At 43.7% G+C, this 24,051-nt stretch overlaps 1 long non-coding RNA gene across 1 annotated transcript in view; it reads left to right on the top strand.

The window, feature by feature from the left end:
• Window positions 1-23,837, top strand: part of LOC141981415 (uncharacterized) — a 56,308-nt gene extending 32,471 nt beyond the window's left edge. The window contains exons 2-4 of the long non-coding RNA XR_012637769.1: window positions 12,691-12,743; window positions 23,156-23,269; window positions 23,630-23,837. This is a non-coding gene — a long non-coding RNA (uncharacterized LOC141981415). The remainder of the gene's footprint in view (window positions 1-12,690; window positions 12,744-23,155; window positions 23,270-23,629) is intronic.
• The last annotated feature ends 214 nt before the right edge of the window (window positions 23,838-24,051 follow it).

The following is a 24,051-nucleotide window of genomic DNA, read 5'->3' as shown; positions in this document are numbered from 1 at the left end:
AGTCAGGCCTTTGGCCTTGTAACTCCTCTTCTCTGTGTCAGTGCCAAGAGCTGGTCCAGGTTTCAAACACAGGCTAGCTAGGCAGTTTCAGTTTAATTCCTCCCAGGCTCTGTCTGCACTGTTGGCAGCTGCTTGTCTCAAGCAGTTTCTTAGCAGTGCTTCTGTTTGTCACACCCCTGTTACACGCAGGAGAAAGGGTTACAGGGTCAAGCCCCTGTCTGGAGATTAACTGTCTAACATATGCCTTGATTAACTTCCCCTTCCTACCACCCTCATTTGACTTCTGTGTGTCTGATTCCTTGGGAACCTTCTTTATGAAATCTCCTAGGTTTGTCCTATTAACTGCTGCTTCAGCTATTTTCCCTTTAGCAAAGCTGGGAGTTTACTCCCTGCCCACAAGAACATAGGCAGGTCTCTGCCCGTTTAATTAAGTAATTAATTAAATACATTTAAAAATCTTAACCACTTTTAAAACTAACTTATGGAACCAAGGTACTATTTAAGCAAGAAACACATATGCAAGCCAACCAGTGCAAGGGAATTCTGACCTAACGCTACCCCCTTCACCCAGAATTCATTCCATTGTGCCTATGATATTGCAGTATGTACAGTCTTCTGTCGGAGGGTACCATAACATCAGGCAGTTATTAACAACTACATGGTAATGTTGTAATATAAGTGAAAAGTGATGCAAAGAACAGCAACAGTTCATATCACATCACTAGCACTGTATATCTGAGACCTAGACAGCACCACCAAACTTTATATATTCCGCAAATCACAGCGATACTTCATTGTTTTGGCTTCTATAAATCACTGTTAGCCAAACCCATTCTAATAAAAAATTGAGATGAAAATGCCTGGTAGATCACCTTGTCCATACCCTTGGAAACCAATGCAAATTTGTTTCCTAATTAATCTTTTCTTTTGACCCATCAGGTTGAATTTTAAATATGTCCCCTTGATACTTTGCATTTCTGTAGTGATTTTAATCTACGGAACTCAAAGTGTTCTGCAGATATTATTATATGAAAGCTTCATAGCAATCCTGTGAAATAAGTAAGTGGTTTTATCCCCATTGTACAGAGGGGCAAACTGATTCACAGTTAAGTGACTTGAACAAATGAGCTAAGAATAGAAGTTAGGTCTTGCTCTTAGACATTTGCCTTAACTACAGGACTTTCCTTTTAGAAGGGCAAATAACCGCGTAATGAGCTGCGGATCCTTAAAAATTTTGAAACAGAGGAATCAGACTAGTGGTCCATCTAGACTGGTATCCTGTATCTTACAGGCCGTGGTGCCAGTAGAAATCATTTCTTGCCGGCACACTGAACTCATGGGAGGGACACAGTGGGGGTGGGGCACATGACCTCCCCACGTGACCCCCCACATGATTCCTCCCCATCTTTCCCCCAGCCTGGGGCCCCGTGCTCTTCCCATCCCCTTCCCATGATCCACATCCATCCCGTGTTACCGTTGTCCTCCCCCCACTGCACTGGAGACTTTTGCTGTCCAGACCCCAGGCAGAAGGACTCAGGAGACGCAGCTGCATGGAAGGGCTGGGGGCCGGGCTGGGAGTGGTACAGCAGCTGCACCAGAGGAGTTGCCGGTGTGCGGCTGCCCAGTGGCCCTATGTTATGCTCCTTTCCCTGCTGAGGTTTGCAGGAGAGCCCTGAACCGCAGGGCTCTCCCAGGAACCACAGCAGGGAAAGGAGCAGAATGCCAGCAGTTCCTCTGGCGGCTGTACCACCCCTAGCCCATCCTGGTAGACAACGGTGTGGCCTCAGTTATTCACACCTCTGTTACGTCCCTTCTGGATGCCAGCAATGTTATATATCGTGCTTAGGAAACTCCAACTAGTACAGAACAGTGCAGTGCCTCTCAGCAACACAAGCTACCTTGAATACATCACATCTATCCTGTGGTCTCGACATTGGCTTCCCATAGAATATCCAATCAAGTTCAAGGTCTCAGTCTTTATCTTCAAGGTGGTCCATTGGCTGGACCCAGGATATCCCCCCTAAAGGGTAAAGTTTGTCTGTGCAAGAGACAAAACTTTCTTCCAGGCTGGTCTGAGACAGTGGAATGAACTGCTACAGGAATTAAGGACCATCCCAAACTTCACCACCCTCCACTCCAAGTGCAAAGCACACCTTTTCCACCTACCTTCCCTAATATGAGCACATAGCAACGTGCACATTAATAACAACAACAAGAGAAACTCTGCCAACACAAAACTCTCCACTGCACACATAATTCTTCTCCTGGGGAGAGGATGAGAGAACAAACACATGTGACAGTTTTTAGTCATGTTGTTAAATGCACTATTGGAACATGCTCAGATACTATGATGATAAGCGAGATATAAGGACCTCAGCAGCATAGAATGTTGTCTCTCCCCTCCCTTTCATGTTAGTGCATCTCGGTAGATCATTTAACACAGGAAAGGCTAGTCCATGCAGTTGAATTTAATCAATAGCCACTCTCACATTTTGTCTCAATTAAGAAAGATCATATTACAACCTGCTGAGGACTCTGGTTATTAATATGTTAAAATATATATTTCTTTTTAAGATCGTTAATAATAAATGCTTTTGTATCCCATCAATAATATATCATGTGCAAATTAGTGTATGAATTAATGTTGCTCATCTCAAGCTCAAAAAATAGCACTGCTTTTATTACATAATAAAATGTCTTTAATTGTTGGAGTGGAACAACTTTATTACATACCATTACTTTTGGTAACAACCTCTGTTTTTTCTTTGATCAGAAAATGTTATCAGTCAGAGCCAGACTGAAAAATAAAACTAAAGAATAACATTACTAGAAGAATGTAGTTGAGTGAAATAAATTGACACCGGCATGACTTTGAAAAGTGAGGTGGCAAAGTTTGCAGACGATACAAAATTACTCAAGAGAGTTAAGTCCAAAGCAGACTGCAAAGAGTTACAAATGGATCTCACAAAACTGGGTAACTGGGCAACACAACAGCAGATGAAATTCAGTGTTCAATGAAAAACATGATCTCAACTATACATACAAAATGACGGGGTCTAAATTAGCCGTTATCACACAAGAAAGAGATCTCAGAGTCATCATGGATAGCTCTCTGAAAACATTTGCCCAGTGTGCAGTGAAAGTCAAAAAATCTATCAGAATGTTAGGAATCACTAGGAAGGGATATCATGGATATAATAAGGCCAGGTCTACACTAGGATATTAGGTCAGTATAACTACGTTGATCAGGGATGTGAAAAACCCATTCCCCTGTGCAGCCCAGTAAAATTGACCTAGCCCCTGGTGTAGACAATGCTAAGGTGACAGGAATAGGTAGCATCTTCCATAGGAGTAGGTAGCATCTTCGCTGAAGCAGTGCAAGTGTAGATTCACCCTAAAATAGAAAATATCATAATGCCACTGTATAAATCCATGCTTCTTCCATGCCTTGAATACTGCGTGCTGTTGTGGTCACCATGTCTCAAAAAAGAGATGTTAGCATTTGAGAAAGTACAGAGAAGGGCAACACAAATTATTAGGGGTATGGAACAGCTTCCACATGAGGAGTTATTAAACAGAATAGGACTCTTTAGCTTAAAAAAGAGATGATTAACGGGGGATATGATCAAGGTCTATAAAATCAAGAGTGGTGTGGAGAAAGTGAATTAGGAAGTGTTATTTACCCCTTCACATAACACAAGAACTAGAGGTGACCCACTAAAATTAATAGGCAGTAGGTTTAAAACAAACACAAGGAAGTATTTTGTCACACAACACACTGTTAACCTGTGGAACTCATTTCCAGAGGATGTTGTGAAGGCCAAAACTGTAACTGGGTTCTAAAAAGAATTAGATAAGTTCATGGAGGATAGGTCCATCAATGGCTACTAGCCAAGATGGGTCGGGATGCAACCCGTGCTCTGGGTGTCCCTAAACCTCTGACTGCCAGAAGCTGGGACTGGACACCAGTGATGGATCACTTGATAATTTGCACTGTTCTAATTCCCTCTGAAGCATCTGGCACCGGCCACAGTTGTAAGACAGGATACTGGGCTAGATGGACCATTGCTCTGACTCGCTATGTCTGTTCTCATGTTCTTAATAAGAAAGAAATATAATTAACAGGAAGATGTACATGGTAACATATATTCAACTTTTGCAGCCAAATGTTTTTGTCTAAAGTTTTAAAGTATTACATATAAATTTTCATAATCTGAATGACATCTTGTCATCAAGGGACATTCCAGCAACAATGTCCTTTTTACTGTTATTATTCTATTGTTTCCTTTCCTTTCTAGTGGTTTAATTAAGGAATATTGTGAAGTCAGTATTATAGGAAATGGAATTATAGGAAATCCCTGTCCCTGTCAGGAATCAGGGCCTGACGAGAGCAGCTGGCCTGCGGCGGGCTGCCCGATTGGCAATACCACCAGAGTGGATGGAAGGGCCAGCAGACCAGCTCTTAATCCAGCAGTAGCAATTTGCTGGCTGCTTAATGTGCATGCCTGCTACTGTAGCTATTCCTGTGTTGTTTTGTTCCTGCTGCCCCAGCCCTGTCCTTGCCTCAGACCTTTCCCCTTACCTGTTAACTTGCTTGCTCCTTGTGATTCCAGCTCAGCTCTGATCTTTGGTTCCTGCCTCTGGCTTGGCTCTTGGCTCTGACTACTGACTCTGGTTTTGACCCTAGCCCCTAGTTTCCAATGCTTGGATCCTGCACCCATGCTGACCCTTGGGCTAGATGCCTGACAGTTCCCAACCAGTTAGGTACCTAAATATGGACTTAGGAGCCTAACTTTAGGTACCCAGGTTTGAAAGTTTTGGCTCTTACACACAAGCAGGAGAGACAGGAAAATATATTCAGGTCAAACTAGCTTTGGGCTGTGATATAGTGAGCAATGCATCCCAGGCACTTAGACCACAATTCAGGAATGCATTGAAATATATGCTTGAAGTTAAACATCTTCTTACATGATGACAGGTTTCAGAGTAACAGCCGTGTTAGTCTGTATCCGCAAAAAGAACAGGAGTACTTGTGGTACCTTAGAGAAGAACAAATTTATTTGAGCATAAGCTTTCGTGGGCTACAGCTCACTTCATTGGATGCATAGAATGGAACACATAGTAAGAAGATATATATATATATATATACATAGAACATGAAAAGGTGGAGTAAGAGGCTAATTAATTAAGATGAGCTATTATCAGCAGGAGAAAAAAACTTCTGTAGTGATAATCAAGATGGCCCATTTAGACAATTGACAAGAAGGTGTGAGGATACTTAAGGTGTGACAAGAAGGTGTGAGGATGGGGAAATAGATTCAATGTGTATAATGACCCAGCCACTCCCAGTCTCTGTTCAAACCCATTAACTTGTCTGAGTTCACTTTGTCTGTAGCTAAAGATTATAGATTAGAGGAAAATATTTGGTTGTGGTACTTTTCACTCATGCCTCTTTGCCTTTCTTTTTTTCTCCTTTGACAAGAGCCTAATCTATGTATTTTTGAAATACACGAAAATACACGAAATACACGAAATTGAATTCTCCTTTACAATGAAAAGCAGTAGAAATCCAATCTGTACAAGGGGAAAAAATTCATTCAGAACTACTATGCACATCAAAACAAGGGGAAAAAACAACTTATTAAAATGAACTCCCAGAAGCAGATTTTTGCATCAAGCTCAAATTTCTACCTCTCAATAATAATAATAATAATTAATAATAAATAAACATTGTTTGAAAGCTGCTTGACCTTTAGCCAGCTAAAACTCTGCAGTCACTTAGGAATTCATTTCAATAAACAACTGTCAGTCCTGAAGATTACAAAGGGCTAAATTATGTCCTGGTTTACTCAGACAAGGAATGCATCAGGAGAGAATGAGGCCTCTTCCAAGACCTTGCTTGTGTAAGCCAGGGTCTGAAGGAACTCTCCTTTGCCATTTGTTGATGAACTTGGGGGTAAAGACCTCAGGAGTGGACTGTATTTGCATAGACACACATACTTTGCCTAGTGATCAGCAGACAGACCTGCTTTGCCAAAGGGATTACTTTTGGCTGTTTTGGGTTAAAATTCACTTTAGTCCTAGAGGCAGGAGTAATGAAATGTTATTATCATGATTGTATGACTAAAGGGCAGCGGAATTGTATGTAATATAGACCCTAACTGAGAGGATCACCGTAACTTTAACTTCACTCACTAAGCAGGGGGAGGGATTCGTGATGCTAAATCCAAATGAAGTTCAGAGCAGGTGGGGACTTTATTTAAAGAGGTCTAGATATTGTCTGACCTTCTTTCTCTGGGGCTTAAAGATATAGATGCATAAATTCTATTGAGAGTCCTCATATTTGTTCAGTGATCATTAGCGCTGAAACTACTGATAAGTTAGTGTAGTACCTGAATTTTAAACTTAGTATGGGGATAGTGTTATAGTGAAAAGTAATGCAGAGAATGCAATAGCAGAGAGTTCCCCATTATGCAGTGAAATTGCAAAGAGCTGAAATCACTCAGAACTGGGCTAAGTAGTGGAACCTCAGACTGGCATGGCAGCTAATGGTAGAAGTGGCAGTAGAAAGCAGAGGCAGGGGTGACAGAGGTCAGGGGTGAGAGATGAACCCATGTGAACCCACCCCTGGATTCTGGGACTTCGCTAACTCTGGACAACCAACTGTGAGCGGTGTGCAGCAGAGCGAAAAGGGGAATGGTGTGTTAAAGGAGTGTTCATCCATCAGACAGTCACAAGAGGAGGTGGGAAACTGAGGCAAAGGATGACTGCTCAACATATTATGGGGTGGGTGTTTACTCATTGTTTACATACTTTTTAATCATTGTTGCAGTGTTTCCCACATTAATGCTGAGCTCTCTCCCCCTTTAAATAAAAGTTTTCCTTTGTTATACACAGATTCAGGGCTTGCAAGTGTGGAGATATCATTTCTTAGAGCTGCCCAGGGTTGGTATTTAGTTTTACCAGATTTATAGGGGTGGAGATTTGATCTGGCTCTGTTTTGTAAATGTTAAGAGGAACCCCAAGATACTGAACCTGACCCCTGCTACAGGCTGGCAGAAGGGTTACACTTGGCCTACCTGGACGTGGGTCCAGCTTGGATCTATCTTACAGCCCTGGATCTCTGGATATTCCCACCCCCAGAGAAAACGGGCTGAGCCAGACCAGAGAGGCTGCATGAACCAGCAGCCAATCAGTGAAGGCCTGGGAGAGCCAATCAGGGTGGGGGAAGGGGCAGCCAATCAGGACCGGGCTAGGTCCTATATAAAGGCTGTCCAGCTAGGGAGAAGGACTGATGAAAGGAGCAGCACCTTGGACAGAGCAGTGCTGGGCAGGCTTGGGGGAGCAGATAGGGGCTCCAGCCCATTACCTGCCAGGCTGTGGCCCTGCTGCAAAGGGTCAGGAAGGTTCACAGGGCCAAAGGGGAAGTGGCCCAGGGAGACTAAGCAGGCAAGAGGGGAAGGAAAAGGGCAGAGAGAGGCTGCCGCTAGAGGGTCCCTCGGTCGGGGCCCAGAGTAGCGGGCGGGCCTGGGTCCCCCCTTTTCCCGTTTGCAATGCACCTGGCCATTGAGGAGAGGCGTCGAGACAGACTGCAACTGGCCCCTGAGATAAGGGGCTAGGCTACAAGCTTGTGGTTGGCCACTGAGGCAGGTGCAGACAGAAGGACTGCAGTTAACAACACCCCCCCAAAAAGGGACAAGACTGAAGCGGAGGGCAGTATCCTAAAGCAGACAAGGACTGTCCTGAAGAGGACGCCACCAAGCAGGGAGCAACGCAGGTCCCAGGGCAGCAGAGCAAATGATGGGCCTGACACCATGCATCGAGGGCACTCCGCAGCGGTCAAGAGCTAATTCCCAGAGCGACTGGCAGGAGGTGCCAGCGGTGGTGAGTCAAACCCCGTCACACCACCCAACACGCGAGAGTGGGCACGGACAGAGGTCAAATAAGTTGCACCCTTTTATGGGCTGTAGTAATCAATCCTCCCTCCTCTCCAGAGCAACACGGACGTATGAGCAGAATTGTGATTCTCTGCGTCACCATTCCATCCTTGGGCGGCTCCCGGGCGGAGCAGCTGTGCACTGCCCTTCATTGGTGAGCCAAAGGGTCAGTCTAGCCCTAGAAATACAAGCTACCCATACTAAAGTACCCTATTTAGGGGCCCAGGAAGTGGGGTGCAAGGGTTGGGAGGATTTTGGGGGGAAAGACGTTTCCAAACAATGCTTTCCTAATAAAAATAAACCCAGATAAACGTTTGGTGGTGGCAGTGGAAGTCCAAGGGCAAAGGATAAAATAGTTTGTACCTTGGGAAAGTTTTAACCTAAGCTGGTAAAAGTAAGCTTAGAAGGTTTTTCATGCAGGTCCCCACATCTGTACCCTAGAGTTCAGAGGGGGGAAGGAACCTTGACAGGGGAGTTCTGATCTGTTAATCATAGTTAGACTGCTAAAAGAAAACACGCAATGCCGTGTGAAAGACTCTCAGATTAATGTTTCTCCTCACTGCAGAGGCAGGGACCGATACTATCAGAGTACTTGCGATAGTCTTGACTATATGTTCTCTCCCCTTTGCTAACGGGCTGTTTGTTCCAGCTCCTCCTGCCCAGCCTCTTCGTTTCAGCCTCATTTCACTCCTGCCCCTGGCTCAGTCCTTCTTCCCCCCCGTCCTCCCCACCTCTGGTCAGCATCCCCTTCCCTTCCCTTGTCCTTCTGTTTAACGTATCCCCTTCCCACTAAACCCAACAAAAAACCACGGTACGAGCATACCCTTTGCTAGTCATTGTATTATTCCCTCTGCTTATATATTATACCCTTTCCCCTCATCTTTGTCTGTTCTGACTATAGGGCTGGAGCACCCATGGGAAAATGAAATAGTATAAAAATAAAATAAATCAGCCATCCGCTGATCAATTACTTGGCAGGCCCCGCCAACCAGCTGTATGGTGGGCCCCGCTGAGCAGCTGTTCGGCGGTGGGCGGGAGGAGCTGGGGGGAGGGGGGCGCAGTGGGGGCAAGAAGAAGCGGAGCAAGGGCAGGGCACCGTTGGGGGAGGGGAAGAGTGGGGAGGGCGGGAAGAGGTGGAGGGAGGGCAGGGTGCGGTTGGGGGCGGGGCAAAGTGGGGGCAGGAAGAGGCGGGGTGGGGGTGGGGTCTTGGGGGAAGGGGCGGAGTGGGGGTGGAGCACCCACCCGGAAAAAGGAAAGTCAGGGCCTGTGGTTCCGACTGTTTAGCCTGGAAGCTCTGTGGGGCAAGGACTGCAACCTAGTACTGTGTTTGGTCAGTGCCTAGCAGCCTGGGATCTTGACCTCGGTGCTACCATAATAATAATGATGAATAAATTAACATGGAGAAGAGTAAACCATTAATTTTAAAAAGCATCTTGCAGGTAATAACAACGTATAACAAAACATGTAGGGAGCCTGATGACAAACATTCAATATACCGAGGTCAGTTCTGCTATTCATTTGTGCAGCCAAGGTTTGTCAAGCTGGGCCTTAAAAACCTCTAAGGATGGAGAGATCTACTTTGCCATTTTTCAGATAACTACAAGAATGGATTTCACAGGTTTGACGTATGCAGCTATGACGTGTTCATTTCGCATGTGCTGTATCTTTAAGATTTCAGAGAATTCCACATGTATGTAGAGACGGCAGCCACTTTGTTCCTAGAGTTGCTTTGCATTGCCTTTTCTCATACAGACTTTATATTTGTCCTTTTTTGTTGCTTTCCTTAGTCTGAAATAAGTTCCTTGGGCTGTGTATGGTTTCATTTTGCATAATGAAACCATAACAGACAGAGGGACCGATCCTCCTCCTGTTAAAATCAGAGTAACTCCATCAGAGCTATCACACGAAACTGGGCTGGGGATTCAAAATGGAAACAAATGCACCTGTGTTTTGTGTGAAACTTTTTTGGCCTTGTGTAGCCAAATCACAAAATTCTGAATCAGAACTTTTCTTTCCCGCACTGTCAGATGGCGCTTAGGGCATACCCAGGGCTCTGCCGTTCCTATCATACTGTGTGTGGAATGGCTCCCTTGTGTTTCTATAGCTTCACTTTTTCATGAGGATGGGTTGTTGACTGAGTGTTGAACCCCCACATCTGGAGGAGCAGTGGGCTGCTTTTTGTATGGTCCCTACCCTTTGACCTGTCCAGCTTGTGTAGGGTGACTGTCCTGATATTAGGGTCTTTGTCTTATATATGCAACTACACACTCCTCCTCCCCTCGGGGGAAAAAAAAGTGTCCCAATATTTCACACTTGGTATCTGGTCACCCTTGCCTTGTGGCATATCTCAAAACAATCCTGTGACAATATTCACTATTGTCAGTCTGTTTGCTCCTGAGATTGTCTCGTTTATGTGGTTTGATGTCTTCTGTTTCCTCACATGGCAAACTCAGATAGAAAGAAGGCTTTCTTAAAAGAGTACAAGTGGGAAGATTGGCTGGCTCAGGAGTCTGGCAGAGGGATATACTCTCCCATCTGGGCTGCTGGTTTGAAGTCAGCCTAACGCTCAGTCATTGCCATCTGATAGTGGTTTAGTGGTGTACGTGGAATGAACTGAGCTCAGTTGAGGTCGTAGTGGACAAGTGGTCATATCACAAATCACCCCTTCATGATTATTGGCAGGTGGTAACATTGGTAGGTGAAAGCAGCAGTGAGCCCATGGAAACAGACCTACACTGTCATGCCTGTGATGGTTCTTGGGGTACCCAGGACTGTGAGTAACCGTATTACCCCCTCCCTCCAACAGGAGGGAGTCCTTCCTGTGCGTGGCTGGGTATCATTTCCCTAAGTCCACCAGCCTGTCAGTCACTCAAGCACTCCCCTTTGGGCTATACCCGTCCTGTCTTCACCTTGCAGGTTAACAATAGTACATCCCAATCCCTGAGTCCCTTTGAATTCTTCCCTCGTGATACCCAGACCCTGACACTGGCTGCTCACAGAAATCCCAGATCCTCTGCCCCCAGAGGAGAAGTGTACCCCAGTTTATCAGTTTTACTGTAAGCCACCACTCCTGTAAACTACATAGTACTTGTGAACATTTATAACAGACCAAAAGAAGTTTTATTTAAGAAAGAATGGAGGTTCCACTAGAAACAAGAGAGAGGGATGGAAACAAATGGTTACAACACAAAACAAAATCATAAAATGTGAACCTGGGTCTACACTCATTAATAGTTACCTTTCCTATCTAATTTAGTAGGTTTCCCCACCTAAGTTCAGTCTGTTGGCTTCACGGGAACCAGGATCCAATCTTTCATGAGAACATCCCTGGTCCCCAAAATATCTCCTCAGTGAAAGGATACAGAGCACCTTTTCCCACTCTGTGTTATTCTGAAACAGTCTTTTGTCTTTGTTCATAGAGAGGATGATACTCTGGCTGTTGTAATGTTCCTTTTTTACCTCCAAGTGATTTCAATGGAAAACCATCAGAGACAACTGCAAACAATTGAAAGTCCTGGGATGGAGCAAGGCTAGACAACTGAGCCTTGCATTACATCACTGGCTAATTAGGGCATGATGACCCTGCCTCCTGTTAGGGATGGGCCTTCACTGAGACATATTATGTCCTGGTGGCTAACTTTTACTCCAAGACCATACAGCTCATTTTCCGTGTAAATACACTACTCCTTAAATATTACGTGTACATACATCTCACAATGGTTATGAGTCTTGCTAAATTATGAGCTTTCTAAAGAGACCTTACATGTTAATCTTTATAGATACATCTCCTGTAAGACATGTGTTGGGTGTAGTGAGTTTGACAGGACCGAGGTGAGAGTTGTTTGCAAAGAACAGGAGGCGCTTTGCCCAGGAGCCTCTGTGTCACAGCCCCTGGCACAGATGTGAGGCATGTTGGCAAGGCAGTATGGGGCAGCTGTTCGATGGAGAGCAGGGAGATTTCAGTCCCCAAAGCTTCCAGCAAAGTTCACTTCACCAAGCTCTGTGTTGCAGTTATGAATGTTGTCCTATGTTTTACAGACCTGTACAGTTCTGAGCTGTGAAAGGCCCTAGAATTTCCCCCCCGACCCTCTTAAGTAAATAAAGGGTATGCAGCACAATGCTTCAGTTTGGGTTTAATGTCAACGCACCCCTAAGTCCAGTACATAGAACTCGCTCTGGTTTTGTAAACACACGGGAAACACTATTCTTGAGAGACGTTTACAGCGGGCAGCCATTAGTGGGCGTTCCTACTAAGTTTTCTGAGACAGGTTGGAGAAACCTCTTTTCATATCAGTCATTATCTTGGCTACTGGTATATGAAAAAATCCTCTTTCTCTTCTACAGCTGTATGTACCCTATTCTTGTGGACAGCAGGGTGCCTTCAAAATATTGATGGATACATTTGACTTAGCAGTGTTAAAGTGACATGAATCAACATGTGAAGAACATGGCAATTAACAAGGTGACATAAGCAGTTTCTCTCTCTGCTTACAGCTGACTGAGTTGCTAGGTCCAAGTCTGTAGGACAACACTTGGCCAGTTAAACAACTTATGTTCATCATATATTACAGATGAGTTCTTGGGGAAGCACATTACAGTCGCGAAGGCACAACATTACAGCAGTGGACGCTATAGGCGCTGATGCAAGGGTACAGCAAAGAGGCATAGAGACCTACAGTTAAAAGAAATGATATGTGAATGTGTGTTTGTATTTTAAAAGAAAATTACCTTTGTCTTATTCAATCTACAACAGGTCAAAGAGGCAAATGGAGAGGAAATATGTAAGTGGCGTTCAGTTACACTCTGGTAAGTGCTTTTAAAGGTAAGGGATGAACGTGTAAATTACCCCACCTTAGAATCATAGAATATCAGGGTTGGATGAGACCTCAAGAGGTCATCTAGTCCAACCCCCTGCTCAAAGCAGGACCAACACCCACTAAATCATCCCAGCCAAGGTTTGTCAAGCTGGGCCTTAAAAACCTCTAAGGATGGAGATTCCATCTCCTTCCTAGGTAACCCATTCCAGTGCTTCACCACCCCCGTAGTGAAATAGTGTTTCCTAATATCAAACCTAGACCTCCCCCACTGCAACTTGAGACCATTGCTCCTTGTTCTGTCATCTGCCACCACTGAGAACAGCCTAGCTCCATCCTCTTTGAGTTTAAGCTCACTTAAGATTTTACTGTTAAGCCAAGCTGGTCGCCTGCCATATTTGCTATTCTTTCTGCACTTCAGGATGGTTTGTTCATGCACCCTCAATAAGGCTTCTTTAAAATACAGCCAGCTTTCCTGGACTCCTTGCCCTCTCATATTAGCTTCCCAGGGGATCCTGCCCATCAGTTCCCTAAGGGAGTCTAAGTGTACTTTTCTGAAGTCCAGGGTCCGTATTTTGCTACTCTCCTTTCTTTCTTTTGTGAGGATCCTGAACTCAACCATCTCATAGTCACTGCTGCCTATGTTGCCACCCACTTCTACTTCCCCTACCAATTCTTCCCTGTTTGTAAGCAGCAGGTCAAGAGGAGCATGGCCCCTAGTTGGTTGCTCCAGCACTTGTACCAGGAAGTTGTCCCCAACACTCTCCAAAAACTTCCTGGATTGTCTGTGCACTGCTGTATTGCTCTCCCAGTGGATGTCAGGGTGATTGAAGTCCCCTATTAGTACCAGGACCTGTGATCTGGAAACTTCAGTTAGTTGTCCGAAGAAAGCCTCGTCTACCTCATCCTACTGATCCGGTCATCTATAGCACACGCCCACCACGACATCACCCTTGTTGTTCTCACCTCTAAACTTAACCCACAGACTCTCAACAGGCTTTTCTCCAGTTTCAATCTGGAGCTCTGAGCAATCATACCACTCTCTTACATACAGTGCAACTCCTCCACCTTTCCTCCCGTACCTGTCCTTTCTGAACAGTTTATACCCATCCATGACAGTGCTCCAGTCATATGAACTGTCCCACCAAGTTTCTGTTATTCCAATCACGTCATAGTTCCTTCATTGTGCCAGGATTTCCTGCTTGTTTCCCAGGCTTCTTCCATTTGTGTACATGCACCTAAGATAACTAGGTTCACTCAAACCACTTTACACCTCACCTCTGGCTTCAAATCTTCATTTAATTCCAGATCCAAACCCTATTGAAGTCAATAGAAAACCTCCAATGGGCTTTAGATGAAGCTTTTAAAGAGTATATAAATTTGTTTTACTGTGTGGTTTATATTTTGATGAATTGCTTGCCAAATTCACTCAGTTTACTCATGACTTCACCAAAGAGATAAACCCAAGTCGCGTTCAGTTTCTCCATCTTTTATAGCTATTGCATATAATAAGGTATCTATCTTCATCTGCTTGTCATTTGGAAATTTACAGCAATGTGAAATTGTATAAGGCTAATGTTTCAGAGTTGAAAGCTAGAGAGGTTTTGTTAGCACTGAATTTAAAGTGTCCTAAATACATTCGATGAAACAATTAATTTACAGTAGGTTTCACTGAATACTTACGCAATTTCAAAGATACAGCAGCTAATTATTAAAATACATGCATTGTGATTTGATAAGTACCGTGCTATCAGATACAGAACTAAAGTCAGGTCCCCACTCTAGACTCTTCAATCAAATACACATGCAGCCACTAGCCAGTACATTATACTCAGTATAATCCTCTGCCTCAAGCTAAGGAAAACAAAACCAAACCACCACCAGCTGGGATGCCACAGCTTGTACCTTCAGTTCAACAGCCAAGTTTTCAATCCTTTTTAAAAAAGAGTTTTAATGAAAATGGCACTCACTCATAAATATAGCATTCTGAATACCCCAATGCTAACAGTAAAAGTCATCTTTATGAATAATCACCCAAGTACCAATTTCCCTCAACCTGCTGCCCAGCGCTCTTCTATTTGAGATGAAGAGGAACAGTAGGTAGTGTGGATTCAGAGCTGTATCAAGTAAATTCAGAAAATGCTCTAAGGCTTTGCATTATAAAAGCCCCTTATAATCTGTCATCTATACAGTGAAACAGGCATGGTCCCTCTGAATAACACAAAACAATTCCATCGGAATAAAGACTGATTTCTTACTAGACATTGCTGCATGGGGTCTTTGACTACAGAATTTTTGCCTTGTACTATTTGTATCTTTTTTTTCCCTCTCCCTTCTTTCTGTGTAGTGTTCATGAAAGGTATGGAAAAAGGATAGTCACCATTTGTGTGACAGATTCGACAGGCTTTGAACTTAGAACTACTTGAACACAAAGTACAGCACCTTCCACTGCTCCATGAAAGGTATGCAGCAGGTACAGATGGAGATTGAAGCCCTTTGTTTACAGCACGGAGCAGGCATATTGTATGCACAGCAGTAATGAATTTTTCTCAGCCAGCCTTCTTCAGCCCAGAACTGGAGGGACCCATGAGTTATAGGTCTGAGAGGGTTGTTCAGTCTCCATGCCTCCTGTGCAATGGTGCTGAGGCCGTCAACAAGGGTGGCAGGTGTGGGGGTGGCTTTTGTGTTGTGGGTGCTTGCCTACCAGAAAACAGGGTGGAAAATAGGTCAGCTGGCTTTGTTTATTTCATGCGAGGATGGTTGAAAATGGTTGGGGTGCTAGCATGTCGGATGTTGGAGACCTGGGTTCAATTTCCTGGTCTGCCACAGAATCCCCTGGGTAAATTTCTTTGTGTCTCAGCTCCCCCTCTGTAAAATGGAGGTGATAACACTCAATAACTTACAGAATGTTGGGAGGGGAAATACGCTAAAGACTGAGGTGCTCTGATATTGTGGGAATGGCAGGGGGGCATATAAGCACTGCGGATACCTATATAGGTAATTCATAGAACTGGAAGGGACCTTGAGAAGTCATCTAGTCCACTTCCCTGCACTCAAGGCAGGACTAAGTATTATCTAAACCATCCCTGACAGGTGTTTGTCCAACTTGCTCTTAAAAATCCCCAGTGATGGAGATTCCAGAACCCCCCCTAGGCGATTTATTCCAGTGCTTAACCACTCTGACAGTTAGGAAGTTTTTCCTAATATCCAACCTAAACCACCCTTGTTGCAATTTAAGCCCATTGCTTCTTGTCCTATCCTCAGAGGTTAAGAAGAACAATTTTTATCCCTTTCCCTTGTAACAACCTTTGGATAGTGGCTCCACTGCCGATGTTGAGTCAGCTGGCTGGTGCGGCCTATACACGCTGTGCTCTCACACTTAGCTTTTGATCTTGCCTGTGGTAAAAAAATCAGTCATTCAGGCTGGATTCTGAATTCCTAAGAAAGTATATGATGCTCCTTCCCTCCCTCCTACAGCACAGCAGACACGCATAATGCAGCTTCTCACCCTCCTGGAATGCAAAGGCAAGATCCAGCTGCTGCTTCCCACAGAACTGCACACCCATGAGGGGAGTATGTCAGGGAACATTGGGAACAAAGCCAGGACCCTGCCACCCTGAGTACCAGCTAGCGTGACAGCTGCCATTTTAGCTGGCACACCGAGGCTTGAACCAGGGGCACCTCCTGAGCTAAAAACATGAGCCTCAGGCTTGAGGTTCTATAGCTAAGACTGTAACAGCTCACCTGCTCTGTGAAGGGGGAACATGACGCAGGACCTATCATACAAACTTACCAGTGGGTACATATTTCCTCTGGACAAAGGAAGCTCATCCCAAGTGTCTGAGGCTTTCAGCAGTTGAAATCCCAGCCAAGTCCCCATCGATGTGACAGCTGACCTCTTGACTGACATACCTGGGACACTGAGAACAGGCTTCTAAGGGAGGTTGTGGAGTCCCCATCACTGGAGGGTTTTATGAACAGGTTGGACAGACACTTGTCTGGGTTGACTTGGTCCTGCCTCAGCACATGGGGTTGGACTTGATGACTTCTTGAGGTCCCTTCCAGCCCTACACTTCTAAAATTCTGTGCTCCCCATTACTCTGGGAGACATTATCCAAACCTAATACATGGCTCCAGCCACCACAATTTGGACAGTACACACCTTCTCCCCCCAATGTTCCATGTTCCGCTAGCAGCCACAATTCCGCCCTCACTGTTACTTTTCTCTCATGCTATGCTGAATCTTCTGGTGCAAATCTAGGGCCGGATTCTGCTCTTCCTTGCACTGTGATAAATCTAGAGTGACTGAACTGGGAATTATTCTGGAATGTGGCAGGTGTCAATGAGGCTTCCTTGTCTGTCTTCTTTCCTCATCCCAATTCACTCAATTTATTTTGTTACGGGAGTTTCCATCAGGACTGTCTATTATCTGCTAGGATTATGTCTAAAAATAATTTAATTTATTAGGATTTGTGCTTGCATAGTTTAGCTTTCCATCCACCTAGTAATTACTGTGAAATTCTGTTTTATCAATTCTTAATCCTAGATTGTTCTTCTTGTACATCTGACACTTGCTGTTGTCATTCTGCTTACCAGTTAGATTTGTGTGTGTGCATAATGAATTGTAGCACTACGGCTGGCTGAATGGTTCATTACAAACCAATTATTTGTCAGACTTAACCCACTTTCCTTGGTCATGAATTGTCCACAAAAAGACTGCATGGATCAACCCCGCATTGCATGGAATAATGAATCAGATGCTTTTAGAGCACTGTCTCCACTCCCTCTCCCTACGACGTTTGAGGTGAAATCTTGACCCTGCTGAAGTCAATGACAAACTCTCATTGACTTCACCCCTGGCCTCTTATAAATGTCCTGGGATCCACAGAAATCAGATGAGTTTACATCAGCATGGGTGAGTGAAATATCAGGCCCTCTAAGCTTTTCTCTGAACCATCCCTGAAAGTCAAAACATGACTATAGCCAATGTTCAGAAATTATAAATTTCAGTTTATCCATGGATTTACATAAGCAATAAGTGCAATGTTTGCTCTACTCTGGTAGGAGACAGCAGAGTCTAGTAAAAAACACACAGCAGGATTAATTGTGCCATAGAACCTATGCGTTTCTCTGATGTTCTGCGTGTGTTTTTAAGCCTTTTAGATTTTAGCCTTCTCGTACTGAGACTCTGGTGGTAACCCATTGTGTGTTGGTTTTGCAAGCATACCTAAATATGCTCATCAGTGCAACCTGAGTTACACAAACACAAGACCTTGAATAATATGCCATTGACTAGCTAATGTGTTTAGTTTGGATTAGAAACAAATTGGAAATGCTTGCAACAGTTCCTATAGTATTGTTACTCTATTTATGCACAGCCAAATAATCACATTTATTTTGCATTCATAATGTGTCTATTAGACAATTGTCTTCAAAGGACGGCTGCAATAGAAGTTCACTGCTATGCAATTTCTTTTCCTTAATTTCCATCCATTTAAACATAAATTAGAATCATTTTCTGACTATGTAGCTCCTGTGAGGATACTTCTAGACTTCAATTATACCAGCTAGTTATTTTGGTTTTGTAACTTTAAGATAAAACACAGGCATTTAATATCTTTGCAATCAAGCGCATAAAAGCTTATCTGAAGCTCTTGCTAATTGGCCTCTGTTAATTCATATAAAAGCGCATTTGATAATAGCTTGCATAAAGGGAAGAGAGTGAAAGAAGAAACAATGACTTCAACACTTAAGTACTAAATTGCTCCTCAGATGAAGGAGTATGAGCATGAAAGTGGAACAGGTTATATAGAGAGTGGGGCCAAGGAATTATGCCCCTCAAAAAATTATAGGCTGAGAAGGAGCCATGTAATAATGACTCTATGGGTGCCCTGATTGTTCAAAATACCTTTGAGTTTGCCCAATGGCTAGTACCCTGGTGATAAAAACAGCCTGAGTATGATGGACATTGCCTCATGTCCAGGCCCTAATTCCCTTACTAGACTTGACTATAAAGCTTCACTATGCCACATGATGTGCAATGTTTCAATATTTATGTAGCATTTTACATTTAAAACACATAAAAAGAGAACCAAGTCCCACCCTTATGCAGTTACCTTTTGAGGCTGGGATTTCCCATGTAATTTTGGTGCCTCAGCTTTCTGGGTGCCCAACCTGGGGCCTGATTTTTATAAATGTGCAATTCAGCCCTTTAGACACCCACATTTCAAAATGTAGGCCCCAGTTGCCTTACCTTAGTGACAGACCATTGCAGGTATAACCAGGAATATCTGCCCATTATAAATAAATGAAGTAAATATGTGATCTCTAAAGTGTTCTATGCAAAGATGTTTTCTAGACACATCTTACTCTGTCTTAAAGGTTAGACAAACTGCTGCCGACAGTTTCTCTATAATTAACAGGAAACCTGAAAACTTCACAAATCCTTGAGATGACTCCTAAAACAAATTACTGTGTAACCTTTTCCCACGTATTGGAAAAAAAAATTAATAAAAGCAACACTATTACCACTGAAAACTAAATTACATGGATTTGTAAAGAGCAGTCAAAGATGAGAATGACCCACTGTCTTTAAATGGAACAGCATACAACATCAATTTATGATTTTTTTTCTAATGACTAACCAGCAGCACACAGACTTTCAAATAAGTTTTAAATATAGCATTGCAGGTATCACACTTCAATCTGGCAATTAAAACCCCTCCAAATCTCATCCCTAGTCAAAAAATGACTGCTGCCACATTTATACACTGCAGGCATTAACGTTTCCCCTCCTGGAATAGTTGCTTGCTCTGGTGTCCTGTCAGTTATGTGCAATTACACTGTGTTCTCTCATTGGGTGAGTTGCCAATTTATGGCTCAGTCGCTGCGGGAGGGGGCGACCCGAGCACAATGCTCCTGCTGATGAACCTCTAGGAAGGAAACACAGACAAGGTTCAGTTATGCAGGTGTATCTTTTATTAGAGAACAGAGATAGACTTACAAAAACGGTTTGGCAAAGCGAAAGGCTTTTTTGAAAGCAGTGGTTTTTTGGAAGAGGCACATGGGTTTTAAATGAGCGGTGGCTGTTCATGTCTACCCCTAAGTACTCCTCTCGTCCCTGTGCTCTGTCAGTGTGGGTAGCACTGAAACACCCTCCTCAGTTCTGTTGCTGCTGAGTGTGTATGTTAGTGAGGTCAGCTGTGGGGGCGAGATCGTCGGCTGGGGGAATGAGGGTCAGCCCTAGAGCCGCATCCAGCTGCCATTGTGCGTGTGCCGTGGCCGAGCCCCACAGACTATGTGCTGTTTGTTGCACAGGTGCTAACAGAGGGGCTGACCAGTTGCTCTCGGTCCAAATACCAAAGTTAGACTCCACCTTGCTTCTCCCCCCCAGGTGATGCAGAGTAGAGTCCTATCCAGGATACAGAGTGGAGGTTTCTTTGGTTCTGCTTGCTGCTTAATCTGTTACTGATAGGAAGGGTGTGTCTGTACTGTGTCCTGCCTAGCACGTGTTTCTTATTTATTGTAGTGTAGATGGGGTCATAGACCTAGAGGTATTTAGGTGCCTAATCCCCATTGAAATCAATGTGAGGTAGGGGCCTGAATACATTTGAGGGGGTGGGCCTAGGTCTCTCTCACAGTATGGGCCAGTTGAACGTGTGTGCTCTAGCAGATCAGGCAGCATTCTCTGTGTTAGGAGTTCTAATTCTGATGAAGGCACTAATTTGATCTATATGATCTTAAATAAATCACTTTGCGCTCAGTATTGCTCTTGCACAAGGACGAATCAGGAATAACTCCAGTTGAGATATGCTGGTAGAAAACTAGTATTTCTGAAAGATCACAAGAATCTGGTGCTTTTTCTTTCAGAGTCTCAGTTTCTCCATCTGTAATTATATTTATCTAAGTCACGGTGGCATTTGTGAGGCATAAAGAAATGCAAAGTTGTATGAAAGCTAGTTTGTAGCAGAATCGGAAAGAGACTTCAGGACCTAATATCTCTCACTCCTGTGCTTGGTTCACTAGAGCATGCTGTCTCCAGGGGACACGTTAACACACATTCATCAGAACATGCTGCAGTTTTGCAAATGTGAAAACAGGCAAATTTCAGCCCAGATTCTACAAACATTTAAACACTCATCTGTTTAAAGTTAGGCATGATGCTTGCAGGATGGGGGCTTACTCATAAAATGTTTTTAACATGAATATTTTTGTCAGATCTAGTTTTTGTAAATATCTCTTACAGGGAAAGTTTTGATAATGAAACAGATTTTCCTTTCAAAAAATCAAAAATGGCAAAAGAGCGTGTGGTTTGGCCCTGCACCCCGATTTAAAGTGGTATTTTTATGAAGGTTATCAGCTTAATTGCTCTGCCGGTAAATGTCATTATTTTCAGAGTTATTTGTTTAATAACTCTCCTTTTTCTAGCCATGTCATTTCCTGGAAGGGCTCACTAGATTCATGGATATCAAGGTCAGAAGGGACCATCATGATCATCTAGTCTGACCTCCTGCACAATGCAGGCCACAGAATCTCACCCACCCACTCCTGCGATAAACCTCTCACCTATGTCTGAGCTATTGAAGTCCTCAAATCATGGTTTAAAGACTTCAAGGTGCAGAGAATCCTCCAGCAAGTGACCCATGCCCCATGCTACAGAGGAAGGCAAAAAACCCCCAGGGCCTCTTCCAATCTGCCCTGGAGGAAAATTCCTTCCCGACCCCAAATATGGCGATCAGCTGAACCCTGAGCATATAGGCAAGATTCACCAGCCAGATACCCAGGAAAGAATTCTCTGCAGTAACTCAGATCCCACCCCATCTAACATCCCATCACAGGCCATTGGGCCTATTTACCATGAATATTTAAAGATCAATTAATTGCCAAAATTAGGCTATCCCATCATACCATCCCCTGCATAAACTTATCAAGCTTAGTCTTGAAGCCAGATAGGTCTTTCGCCCCCACTGCTTCCCTTGGAAGGCTATTCCAGAACTTCACTCCTCTGATGGTTAGAAACCTTCGTCTAATTTCAAGTCTAAATTTCCCAATGGCCAATATATCCATTTGTTCTTGTGGCCACATTGGTATGAGCTTAAATAATTCCTTTCCCTCTCCGGTATTTATCCCTCTGATATATTTATAGAGAGCAATCATATCTCCCCTCAGCCTTCTTTTGGTTAGGCTAAACAAGCCAAGCTCCTTGAGTCTCCTTTCATAAGACAGGTTTTCCATTCCTCAGCTCATCCTAGTAGCCCTTCTCTGTACCTGTTCCAGTTCACTAGCACATTTCTACTGCATAGAGCAGTCATGTTAATTTTCTTTCCCTGAACGTAACTATGCTTTGTCTAAGCACACAATAGTTTTTTAACTATGCTAGGTAGGGTTTATTTACATTATTGAATGACTGATGACTTTAGGAATAACGTTTCAGATTTCCATTTCCCTTAATGGGGTTACAGGAGGAGCGCAAACCCGTGAAGATTTGCTGTGTAATTTCATTGCTACAGCAGCTTCTTTATTTTCAGGAAGGAAAATACCATAAAACACCCTGAGTTTTGAATATGTGTCCTCTCCTTCAGAAATCTTGAGTGCTTGCCATTAAAATTGTGTGTTGGAAGAATGTGATTGGAGAGCCAATGATCAGCCGTTTATTTGAAGTCTGAATAATTCAGGTGTGTGTATGTCTATGTGTAGTGTTAATAGGACTTGACAGTCGTATCAAGGGGAGAATATTTATCATGGAGATTTCTGTTTCAAATGTCGTGTGTTAAGTTTACAGCTTTAGAATAAGTTGCTAATGGTATTGTCTTGACTCAGGCCCAGAGTGGGTCAGATTCTGCCCCCTTCTCTCTGGGCTGCCCCATTGGATATGCATTCCACAGACTTTCTCAATGCATCTAAATCCTGATTTAGCAATACTTGCTAGTCCAGTATGGGGCTTGCCTTGGGAGTGGACTGCAAATACCACCAAATTTTATGGGGCCAAATTCTGCAGTGCTCAGCTGAACGTGACTCCCTTTGAAGAAATGGAGTGTACTCTCTCATGAGGCCACTAATCTCCATTTTAATGACACCTAAATTAGGACTTGAACATAGGCTGCATATGGTGAAAGATTAGTGCGTTGACCTACTGCATCACCTAACTCGGTGTGAATTCTTCTTTTATGAAATATTTGCCAGAAACCCAGATAAAACACCATTTATTCCTTCTTATCATAAGTTTCTTTAGTGGCAAAAGGAGACACCACAAACAAATCCAAAATGTGGTGTCCCCCACGGTAAAAAGGTGTAATGTCATGAGTATTTATTCTCACTAAATGAAAAACAGGCACACTCAGACGTTCTTCATAGCGATATTATTATGATATGATTAGAGCATAATTATGATGCATTTTATGCAAGACAGGTCATGTAAGGTGTCATTGGAAAAGTTGCTGAATATGATTATTCATATTCCTGGAATGGCGAGCTGCGGCCAGTGGGAGCTGTGATCGGCCGCACCTGCCAATGCTGAAGGTAAACAAACCGTCCTGGCCCGCCAGCGGATTTCCCTGATGGGCCGGTTGCCAAAGGTTGCCGATCCCTGGTCTAGATAGTGGGTGGGATAGGGCCTATTCAGGGTAATGAGCCATTAAGGAAAATAATAGGTCTTAGGAGAAGCTTATCCTTCACCTGGTGAGCCTTCCTAAAAATGTTCCAGACAGCCTGTAAGTAATGGCTGCTATGACATGAGTTATGCAAGGGCTTGTGACCAGGCCACATGACTCTGGACTCCATCTTGGGATGTCAGTGTTTTTCCACAAACTGAGGTTTGGGGCATATGCTAAAGCTATATAAGGCAGGGAGTGACATCATCTGTTGTTCTTCACTCCCCAGACAAGAGGACTCCTGGAAACACCTGAGGAACAAAGACTGAACTGGGAGAAGTGCTGGACCCAGGCTAAAGGGATTTCTAGCCTGTGTATTAAAACCTGGGGATTCCAAGCTGCAAAGCAAATGTAGCTTGTGCCTTAAGAATCTGCAGCCTGCTTGTATCATCAGTCAGGGTGAGAGATTAATTCAAATAGTATCTTTCTAGTGTGTTAAGCTTAGTCTGCATTTTTGTTTGTTTACTAGGTAATCTGCTTTGAACTGTTTGCTGTCATGTATAATCACTTACACTCTATCTCTTTGTAATTAATAAACTTATTTTATGTTTTTATCTAAACCAGTGAGTTCGAGTGAAATGCATGGGAAATCGTAGCCGAAGGGGCAAAGGCTGTTGCATATTCCTCTCCACACTGGGGAGGGGGGCGGGG

The sequence above is a fragment of the Natator depressus genome, chromosome 1, assembly GCF_965152275.1.
Source record: "Natator depressus isolate rNatDep1 chromosome 1, rNatDep2.hap1, whole genome shotgun sequence".
In the NCBI taxonomy this organism is placed as follows: Eukaryota; Metazoa; Chordata; order Testudines; family Cheloniidae; genus Natator; species Natator depressus.
Note: the sequence above shows the minus strand (reverse complement) of the source record. Positions and strands in the feature narration are given on the sequence as shown.